Consider the following 7,255-nt stretch of genomic DNA (forward strand, 5'->3'; position numbering starts at 1 on the left):
TCAGATTTCCTTTTTAGTAGCACATTGACCTAACGTCTAAGTGTTTTAGACTCCTTTAGAGGAAAAGATAACCCGAGTGTTGCAAATGGCACTGACAGGCAAACTTCTTGGAAGCAACTACCAAAGCATTACTTTTAGGTTTAGACTGTCACGACAGCTCACCAAGAACGCAAAACTACACTAGTGGTGGGGCTGCACATTAGCCTTACATATGTGCACTCAGCTTGGACTTCCAGCCTCATTGTGTACAGTGGAAATTTATGCACTCATGCACCATATTAAAACCCTTTTGAGTTGCAGCTTGAGGCAGTTTAGTTTGCCAAGTTCACTACAACTATCTGTTTAAAGTGAATGCAGTTCTCCATCATTGAAGGTTCTCAGAGAGCCCAAGATCCCCCTATTAAAGAAGAGCAGCAGAAATCTGACAAAGCAAACACTGGTGGGAGGAGACCAGTTAAGTAGGTTTAAGTTTCAACAGGTAACAGACCGAACTCTGACATGTAATTGAGCCACAAGTTGAGCTGGACTGATTTGCGATCTTTGTTTTAGAACCAGCCACCTTAGTAAACTCCAGGACTCAAGCAGATTAGTGGTGTAAAATTATTTATTAGTCAAAACATAGACAGTCCATTCCATCAGCAACATGGCCACAAATGATTCCACAAGCTTTGAGACAGGTCTGGCATTTCTAGCATGGTCTCTGGAGCCATCAAAGCAGTTTTAAAGCCGCTGGTATCTCAGTTACATACAAAGTGTCTTGTAGCAGCAGAGTAACAAACCAACCATGGAGGAATCTGGAGTTCCTCATGCCAGCCGAGGAGGGGTGTGGAGAGCCAAATCCTAAGGATCTGGTTAAGTGCCTAAATCCTAACCAAAGAGGAATAAGAGCCTAATCCTAATCAAAGAGGACTCGGTAAGTGCCTTTGTTCAATAAAGGAAGAGTCTAGACTAACTCAACCTAGAGCGATATGTAGTGCTAAAAAAATACAATTTCCTAACCAAAGAGGAATAAGAGCCTAATCCTAACCTAAGAGGACTCGGTAAGTGCCTGAAACCAACCACAGAGTAGTTGGAGAGTATTAAGTGCTAAACGTAGAGCTCCAAACCTCGTCTCCTGGCTGAGGAAGGTACCTCAAGTTACCGATACCAGAAAAACCTTGTATGTAACACGCGATCATCTGATAGAACGCCATGACGGCACCCTGAATGATAACATGCGGTTCCTGTGTGGGAGGCTCAGGAAGCGTCCATCTCTGCTCCTTTGTAGATAGAAGCTGCACTGACCCAGTTGCCTGGGGAAGTCTGAAATGCAGTGCAGACAATAGCCATTTGAGAGCCAGTGGACCTGGAGTTGTATGCGCAGGTCTTGTGAAAGCATCACCGGGGCTTTGTCCTGCTTTAAGCCACCTTGATGTGCTAGTCCATCGCCTGCACCATGGACGCCATCTGTGGGAAGAAACAAGTGTGATGTATCAAACCAGGATCTGTTAAACCATTGAGGCTTCAGTTTTTAAACTCACTTGACAAATGCAGAAGTTTCCAGTGAAGTTCCAGCATCCTCAGAGCAAACTCTCCCATGTTTGGTCTTCAGGAGCTCCTCTGCAGCGCTGCAACTGCTGTTCTGTGAACCACCTGAACACATAATCACAAGCCTCAGCTTTTAACAAACCAGTTTACATCCAGTACATTTCTACTTGATAATCAGCATTTAGCCTCTTACGCTGGAGTTGGCATTTCACTGTAGTAGAAATCTTTCTCGTCTCTTCGTCCATTTTACACCAACCGTCTTCAGGGCTTGGAGTCTGCAGAGAAGCACAAAGAGTCAGAGATATAACAGCAGCGAGTCCCCAATTTATACACTGATATTCAGTGCCTCACCCTTTTTGAAGCTGAGCTCATCATTTACAGTGTAAAACCATGTCCCCCTCTGATTTTATCTGCGAGCCAATCAAGCATCAGAAAGGTTAAAGACGGCGACGAGAAGAGGTGCCATCAGGGAGGGAATCCTCCATGAAGTGCTTCACCTGCAGGGATAAAAGAGTCAGATATGACTGTTCATAACTTAGCCAGAAAACTATATTTTACAGGTATAGCCACACATGCCCACGAGAACAGATTAGGCCCAACACGTCATCTACCCACACAGACGCACTTCATTTGCAATCAGACACTTAAGCAGTTAGAAAATTTGACTTTTAGTGAGCCCACCTCCCAAAAACTACATTTACAGAGTCAAACAAACAACTCAATTTTTTTTTTTTTTTTTTTTTTTTTTTTTAAAAACTTACCACCACGTTTGCAGAAGTGGCTGGAGGTGCAGACTCTCCCAAATGACACAAAGGGAACACCTGTGAGCTGCCTGAGACCCCTTAAATCCTGAAGCCACCTTATTGGGTCAAACCATGTGCTGCATGTCATGGGGGTGATTTGGGGTTTGGTTGGCGTCATTGTCTATTTAGTCATGAGCTTTATTTTAGTGTATTTGCCACTTGTGTGTTACTTGGTCTAGCCAAACAATTATAAAGCAGGTGTGCTGATTACAAACACGACCTTTTCCATACCAGCTGGTGGCGCTAATGCACCATTTTGTTATTTGCCAGTCGCCAACAAAAATAATTTCTTACGTCCACTTTGTAAACTTATAAATATCGATGTAAAGTATTATAAAATTACCTCACAAGAGCAGATATCCCACTTTTGATATATTTTTCCTACAATTTAACCAGTGAAGTGGATAGGAGAAAAAAAAAAGAAACCAGTCATTTACTGAGCATTGCTCCAGATAGCAAGGGGCGTTTGATCCAAACTGGACCCAAATCTGCAGTTTTCTATGGGTCTCATAGTGTTGACTGACATCATGTACTCAGGATGAGTCTGCCTTCCTCAGCACAGGTGCATAAATCACACTGACAATGTGAAAAACTCACAAAAACTCACAAATCAAATATGATACAGGGTTATGAGCTGTAAGCATATATCTGATGGTTTTGGAAATGTTTGGGTAGAGAATGGGACGTATGACCTGTACTTCTATTTCGAATCACTTCTACATATCCAAATCTGGCTGTTTAGTAAAAGCTGCTCTCAGTGACCAGTCTGCAGCCTTTTTTGTCCTTTTTGGTTAACTCAGTGTGCCGAGTGCTGTTTTCTGGCACCAAACTAGAGGATTTTGTGTTATTTAAGGTGAAACTCTGCACACGTCGCCCTCTCTGTGCCACGTCAGCCTGCCATCATGTGCGTTTGCCAAGGCCAGCTTTGATATTTTCCTCCAGTGAAGTTCAGCAGAAACAGAAACTTAGATGTTTATTAATTTATCTGCTTGATTAGTGGACTGATCACCGCTCTGCGGGAGCTGCTGCACTTCAAGCCTCAGTAAACAAACAGCTAATCCATCTCTGTAAGTGAAATTTAGTTATACTGAATTTGTGAGGCAAGAAAAATACTGCCATTAGTCTCACTGTCAGGAATAATTCAGCCTTTTATTGTGGTCCTGCTGCTCAGCTGCTGCTGGCACTAATTCATGCCCGAGCATAATGGACTCATGAAATACACCGGATGCTTCCAGAGACAGCAAACAACAGGAACGCATTTCCATCAATTTACATTACTGGCAAAAAGGGTCAAAGACGGTCTGACATGAGGTTTTAATTTACCTGCAGATTATTCTGGGTACAAGATAAAAGAAACGGGGATGACATGACTCGAGGAGACTCTATCAGAGGCAAAGCTGAGATGGTTTAGTGGATATATGGGAAAAAGAGAAGAAGGAGCTGCCAGGCTGCTGGAAATGAGAAAGACCTCAGAGAAGACTTATGGAAGGAGTTAAGGAGGACATGCAGAGGATTGGTGTGACAGAGGATGATGCTGGGATAGGGTGAGATGGAAGTGACCCCTAAGGATTCAAGGGTTTTTATTATGATTGCCGCACATCCGGCACTTAAACCTCGGTGAAGACCAACAATAACACACATCAGGAACAACATAAATATGAAAACAAGAACAATACAATACATCAACACAATATTTACAGTGTAGTATAAAAAATGAACAATTACAATTATAAATAAGAAATATGAGCATCTGAAAAGAGGAGATTTGTAGATGTTTTCAAGCAGAATCCTCCAAATCTGAAAAATGAAGCCAAAAACTGCGGTTCCTCTAATGGCCACTGGAGGCAGACTCCTAAGCCGAATGCATTTCCTTATTTTTTTTACTCTTTAATTTTATAAAAAGAGGTACTGAATACAGAATAAAGCTCTTTAAATGACAGTGTACAAAATAAACAGATCATAACAGATGCAAACATGACATTAAAAAAAAAAGATGCGCGAGTTACAGTGACATTAAATAAAGACATTAAAAACAATGCCCATTTTAAAGCTTTATTTCTATGCAAAGAGCAGCTTGTAGCCACATGTTGTGTTTCCTTCATGAAAACTTGCATTTACTGATGTGGAATTTCACAAGGAGTAAAATCAAATTAATGAGGTCAGTCTCTTTAGTCTTTCTCGCTAAAGGCAGTGCAACCAAATAAGATGCTTTTATGGAAAATTGCACTGGTACCTGTGTTGCCCGTTTTAGGCTTTTATTTAAGCCAAACTAATGATCATAAAAAGTTGTGGAGCTATTTCTGCACACTAGTACAAGGACACAAATGAGGAAACTCAGGATCCACATTTAAATTCAGTTAAAATTCACATACGTGTCCTTAAGCACTAAAAGAACATGATATCAATACAGAGGAATCATGCGTGACAATGAAAAAGACCCAGAAACAGCCACGCAAACAAACCACATGTTGTAAAATGAGGTGGTAGAGAAGACTTGGGATAAGGAGCGTGGTTGTGTTGGATACAGGAAGTCTGGGGGATGACATCAGCAAGCATTGGCCAGCTCAAAAGTCCAGCCACGGACGGACAGGAAGACGACCGCACCGTCAGACCGAAGGGGAATACAAATGAGTCTCAGAGGAGACAACAACACAGCACTTACATTCAATAAGGATGGATTTTATTCAGATATTTTTGGTGTTATGATTATGAGTTATGATTGTTTTCATGCTCACATGTTAAATGTAGTCCAGTTAAAACCATTTTCAGACCATTGTTTAAGAATTTAAACTGACAGTTTCAGCTAGTATGAAGATCTAAACCCTTGTGGCTTCAATTCATGAAATTCAGTTTCATCTAATCAGCGTGGAGATGACTTCATTTGAATCTTTAATTAATCCATCAAGGAGAAGAAGGAAAAGAAAACTGTGTCACAGCATGAAATTATTATTAATAACAGGCAAAAATGAGCAGAAAAGAAGGAAGCAGAGTTATGTAAAAATATGCAAGCAATAATTTCATAATATGTTGAGTAAGAGTGTATTACATAAAAAAAGTAGGCTAATAGATTAAAGCGTCATTAGGATGAAAAAACAAGAGCAAAGCAGGAGAAGAAGTTTCGTAAAAGTGTTACTGTTAATGTGAAACAGATGATATGATGTCAGATGTCATGAAAATGAATAAACATGCACACATATGTAAAGATAACTGTCTGCAGATCAGCACACAGTGTAAGAGCACACCTGTTCTCTGTGTCCTCTGACATCATCGCCCCTCCATCACCTTCACCTTGCACAGTTTGCAGCACGTGGACCTGCCGTCACTCCCCGCAGCTCTTTTCTAAATACGTCACCTCTCTGCCGGCACAAACCTCGGCTCTTTTGCTGAATCAGACACTTGGCCAGATCCGGATGAGACATGTGGAGGAGAGCTGCCATCCATCATCTGGATCTCAGTGATCCTGAGATCCAGATGATGGATGGCAGCTGTGGTGGATCTACAGGTCGCAGAATACGGCACAGCCAGGTGACTACAGCTAAGGGAGCGTAACGGTGTGAAGTTATTGTTATTGATATGTTTACAGCTTATGTTGTCACATTGAAATGACTCTGTGTAAATTTTATTTATTCATTTTTATACATATTTTTCTCCTTTCTATCATTACTTTTACTCTTTCGTACTTTATGAGGAGAGACTTTTTTTATGCAAGAAAACTACATCAGCGATGGATAAACTCAAACCTCCGATGCAGAAAGTTTATTTTAAATGTATTAAAACATTATTTATTAAGGCATTAGGGCTGGCTGGCCAAACTGACTGAGGCTGTGCTTCGGAGAGTCTTTCAGAGGTAACAGCTGATCAGGGCAGAGAAGTGAGGATGTGAAGCTGAGTGGGTGGAGGTTAGAGGAGGCCTTATAATTTAAATCTTTGCATCTATTTTAAACTTCCCCATTAATCCATGATGTGCAACTTCCTCAGTGAGTTTCCAGTGAATGATCAGGAAGCTCAGATGAGAGTTTTGTGCGTCCTCGTCAAACATGACGCCCTGACAGAGATAGAATCACAGAAGAAAGTAGAACACAAACCTCTCCAACGAGACCTGCAGAGAGTGCTTTAACAAAGCGATGTGGACATTTAAAAAAAGCTGAGGAGCTGTGACTCATTTCTAACATTTCCACTGATGTTTCTCTGCTGCTGGTTCTGAATATTCATGATCAAACTTCTTATACAACAAAAACAGAGCTGCTTCTAGTCTGAGCGGCCGAGATATCACATCGTCTACAAGAAATAATTCAGCACCTCAAGTCCTCCGCTCTCAATCTACTTATACTATTACTGCGTTTAACGACGTTTTACTCTGTAATTTTACAAGTAAAGTTTTATGTTTGATCAGTTTTAAAATACAAACTTTAAAGTACAGTTTTCAGTAAATTACTGACATACTGACACCAGCAACCATAATTTTTTGTCAGATATTCTTGTAATTCTTTAAAGCGGTCTTGAGCAATAATTCTCCAAAGTTTTGGAGGGTGAGGATGGGCCACCAGCCAATCACAGGGCCAGTAAGTCCACGCCATCTGACTATTTTCAGAGGAATGTTTTTTTTGTTTTGTTTAAGCCACTTAACTGTATCTGTAGACACTTTGTTTCAGCCTGTCACAGAAACACATCCTTTGTTCCCAATTTCTTAGTTGAATCTATGAAAAATGCCAAATATAACACAGTTTGACAGACATAAAATAGTATTTCTGCTCCAACAGCCAAAAACTTGGCATATCGCAGCATTTGTCTGAGCAAACTGGACAAGTGAAGGACAAAAGAAGAAAAAGTATCAGGCCGAAAAAAAAACGATCTACAGTAGATGGAAAGTATCTGAAAGTCATGTCCACAAGAGACTGGGAAAACTCCTGCAAGGGGCCTGAGAG

General features: G+C 40.9%; 1 long non-coding RNA gene across 1 annotated transcript; it reads right to left on the minus strand.

Moving 5' to 3' along the window:
• Positions 1 to 586: 586 nt before the first annotated feature.
• Positions 587 to 2,385, minus strand: LOC309704376. Its single transcript, XR_014276199.1, has 5 exons — positions 2,289 to 2,385; positions 1,879 to 2,024; positions 1,721 to 1,802; positions 1,521 to 1,632; positions 587 to 1,446 (listed from the first exon to the last, which is right to left on the minus strand). It is a non-coding gene; the product is annotated as an uncharacterized lncRNA (long non-coding RNA).
• Positions 2,386 to 7,255: the final 4,870 nt, after the last annotated feature.

This window comes from Aulonocara stuartgranti (genome assembly GCF_965226115.1).
Source record: "Aulonocara stuartgranti genome assembly, chromosome: 4".
NCBI lineage: Eukaryota > Metazoa > Chordata > Actinopteri > Cichliformes > Cichlidae > Aulonocara > Aulonocara stuartgranti.